This window comes from Nicotiana tabacum, chromosome 8 (assembly GCF_000715075.1).
Source record: "Nicotiana tabacum cultivar K326 chromosome 8, ASM71507v2, whole genome shotgun sequence".
NCBI classification, from domain to species: Eukaryota; Viridiplantae; Streptophyta; class Magnoliopsida; order Solanales; family Solanaceae; genus Nicotiana; species Nicotiana tabacum.
The window spans coordinates 1763808-1768034 of record NC_134087.1 but is presented as its reverse complement, the minus strand read 5'-3'; positions in this window follow the sequence as shown (position 1 = coordinate 1768034).

Below are 4227 nucleotides of genomic sequence, written 5' to 3'. Positions count from 1 at the left end.
GCCTGTATGGAACTACAGCGACAACGGGTAGACACCCTGCCCAAGGCCATTCAAGCTGCAGAATGAATTGGCGATTATCATTTGGGAACTCAGAACGACAGACCCCAGCCGTCTGTCCGAGGGGGATTCAACGGGCACCATCCCAGCAATGGTGGCCCAAGCAAAAGTGGGGAGATCGGAGTGCATCCAAAACTAAGACTCCTCCCTCCAACAGCAACAGTGCTGCATCCATCAACAACAATCAGGGGAGAAAGCCTCCCTCAGAATGTCGTCATTGCGGCGGGGCACATTGGAATAATGAATGCCCAAACATCAAGGTCAATGCTCATCAGACTGTCGAGGATGAGTCAGACACATCAGACACATCAGAAGATGGCCAGGTAGGCGCCTTCAATGCAATTGTTGGCTCTATCCCACATGCCTTAGCGGGGACCAGTGCATGTCCTCCTAAGAAAACATCAATCCCGATCACCAAGAAAGGGAAAGAAAAGATGGACGAGAGCCCTCCTAAACAAGCGAGGACCCTAATATTCGTCGAATTGAAAGTGAACGGCAAGCCCCTTCACGCATTGATAGACATGGGTGCCACCCATAACTACTTGTCATCAACGCAAGTAGAGCGCCCAGGTCTTGTTGTACAAAAGAGCAAAGGCCGCGTCAAGGCTATCAACTCACCACCTCAGACATTGGGTGGAACAACTACAAATGTCTCAGTGAAACTTGGCCCATACAAAGGAAGCATCGACCTGCGCATCGCAATCATAGATGACTTCGACATCATAGTGGGTTTGGAGTTCATGAGGGAAACCAACACCATTCCGGTACCATATGCCAACATACTCCTGATGATGGGAGAAAAAGGGGCCAAGCCCTGCACCATACCATGTTTTCCCATAAAGATGGCCGCTGAAAACATCTCGGCCATACAGTTGGAGAAGGTAGTCGACAGACATGAACCCCTGGTTCCGGCTACCCTTCGCAGCAACAATCAGCCATCATGTCATCGGCCTCAAAATACTGGTGACGCTCATCATCGTGTGAAGACTTGTCAGCCATGCCACAAGGACAAGTCGGATCACTCATCACAGACGGGACCCTCGCAGCCATTACATGTCCCTCAAAGACCATGGGAAAGTGTTTCCCTCAGATTCATCACGGGATTGCCCCAAGTCGGCAATCTTGCATCCATCATGGTTGTCATAGATCAGTTCTCAAACTATGCAACTTTCATAGCAGCCCCGCAAAATGCATCAGCAGAAGATACAGCTCGACTCTTCTTCTCGCACATTGTCAAACATTGGGGCCTGCCCAAAGACATTGTTAGTAGGCGCGACTCACGCTTCACTAGCAACTTTTGGACCCATCTCTTCAGGTGCTTTGGGTCAACATTGAGTCATAACTCAGACATCCATCCACCCTCGGATGGCCAGACAGACCGGTTCGATGACATGCTAGAGGAATATCTCCGCAACTTTGCAACCGGATCACAGAAGCATTGGGTGAAGCTCCTGGATGCTGCTCAACTGTGTTTCAATTCTCAAAAGAGCCATCATACAAACAAAAGCCCTTTTGAAATTGTTACCGGACAACAACCGCTTCTCCCGCAAACGGTGAATGCATCAACCATGCCGAAATCTCCTCGAGCTGCCAACTTCTCGAGCGAATGGGAGCGCAATATGGGGATAGTGCGGAGCTATCTCATCAAGGCCTAAGAGCGAGCAAAAAGGTTCACCGAACAAAAGCTTTGCTTTGCCCAACATCAACCAGGGGACAAAGTAATGCTATGCATCCCAAAGCGGTACTTGTTTGCAGAAAGGACCCATGACCCTCGCCTGCAACAAAAATACATCGGGCCCCTGCCCATTGAAAAACGCATTGGGAAGTCCACATACCAGGTAAAAACTCCATCCTGGTGGAAGATCCATCCAGTCTTCCATGTCAGCCGCATGAAATCATTGCGTCGCCACAACATCAAGCTCACAGAACAGAGGGGCGCAGACCTCCCATCCAACAACCACCAGAAACATCATCATCATCATCATCATCATCATCATCATCATAAGGCTCCGAGGACGGCGCCAACTCAGGTGGGGGAGAATGTCATGGGCTGCTTTCCAGACACGCCCCATGACCCCTTGGCCGCGCCCCATGGCGGCCTAGCAAGCCTCACAATGCCTAGCGCCATGGTCGGCCCCGTGGTCTTGGCTGCGCCAAGTGACAAGCGCGCATGTGCCTCTGCCGCCCCACCGATGCCTCTCGCCAGCGTCCAAAGGCTGGCCAATGACAACAGCGCCGCGCGCCCTGACAATGCCGCGCGCGCAGATCCTGATGCCTCGCCAGCGCCCAGCTGCAGGCCCATTCCAACAGCGCCTCGCGCACAGACCCTGATGCCAAGCACCAGTGCCCAACCTCAGGCCAGCACATCAAGTGTCGCGCGCGCCCACAACAACGCGCGCGCAGATCCTGACCCGCAAGACAAAGTTGCTGCCATCGGACTTAGTTTTACCTTGTAATAATCTAAGTCCTTTTCATTGTAATCATAGGCTAGTTTACATCATTTTCATTTCAGTGTGCTTCTACAGCTTTATTAGGACTAATCTTGTAATGTTGGTTTATTTTTTTAAGCATTATTAAGGGGGACCAAACAATCAAACATTTCAAGCAAGCATTTCCTGGTGTCTCTCCCCCTCGACACCACATCTTTGTAATCAGCAAATTTATTCATCAATAAAATCATCATCATCATTCAAAACCCAATTCTCTCTCAGCTTCCGCAATTGCTCATGACATTGGTTTTCCCGCACGACACTGACAATCTAGTCTAGCGTGCGGAGGGGACCTCATTGGCGGACAGCAACCGCACTAACATCGGTTGCTTAGCCTTACGTTGCCCTTCCAAAGAATATCAGGAAGGCGTTGCGTAACATTTATCATGACTTGTGAACCATTAAACAAGGTAGGTAACGAAGATAATACCAAGTCATGTTATACCGTCACGAATAATTTAACTAGATAAAATAACTTAGTATCAAAATATGGCTTTCCCTCGTGATTAATTTGTGAACGATTTAACAAGATAGATAAAATAAATGCTAATCCATCAAGTCAATAAGAAACTAGTATATAGCTATTGCATATACAAAAAATTTAACATCACATGGGGATCTTTGATCAAACCCAGAACTATGAAAATTTAAAAAAAGAGATGGTCTACCTAAAAAAGAGGTGGTCCAAATCGTATAATGGACTTATAAAAAGTAAGTTACTCTATTTAGAAATTTTCTAAGTAAGAAAAAACTCTCAGTCCACCCATCAAATACGAACTCTTTCTTTCGAACTCACACAATGAAACACCGGCCTTTATATTTTCTTTTAATTTGTTGATTGCTCTACAAATTGAACCAAAATATATATATATATATATGCATGATTCCCGAACTCAAATTTAAGACAATTAAACGTGAAAGATGTCATCCATCCCGCGATATGATATTAATGATGATGCTTCTACATTTTTTGGTTCAAATGTTAAATATATATATATATATATATATATATATATATAAGAGAATAGTAACATCAAAGTTTCGAGCGATCAAGATTCAAGTTTTCAGCTATGAAAATGTTAAACCGCGAGTGATTCAGTAATTATTTTTCAGCTATGAAAATGTTAAACCACGAGTGATTCAATAATTATTTAGTTCAACGTAAAAAATTGTAATACAATATTAGTTTCTTTTATTATAATCATACCCCTAAGTTTGAGTTGTCCTGACTTTTTTTTTTCTTGAATAAAATCATATATATAAAGTACCATGATTTGATCATTCCCATATTAAGCTAAACTGGTCATGCAGTTTGTTGGCTTTTGCCTCTTTAAGCAACAATTTGAATAATTCACCTCCATGTTTTGCTTGCCTTATCAAGCTGAGAATTGATGAAGCAACTGATTGAAATAAAAAAAGCATATATTCTGCTAGTGGAAAGGCAATTTTATCAGAACATGACTTTCTTTCTTTTTTTATACCTTTTTAATTCATTACACTTTATTTATTACTGATATATAATAAAATGCTTACATATTTTCAGATGGAAATTTCTTCATTCTTCATTCCTTTTCCAAATAGACCCCCGGCATCCTTCCCTTCCCACCTTGCTCTTGGGGAGACTCGAACTCACAATCTCTTGATTGGATGAGGTCAATATTTTAGCATTGAATAATTTATA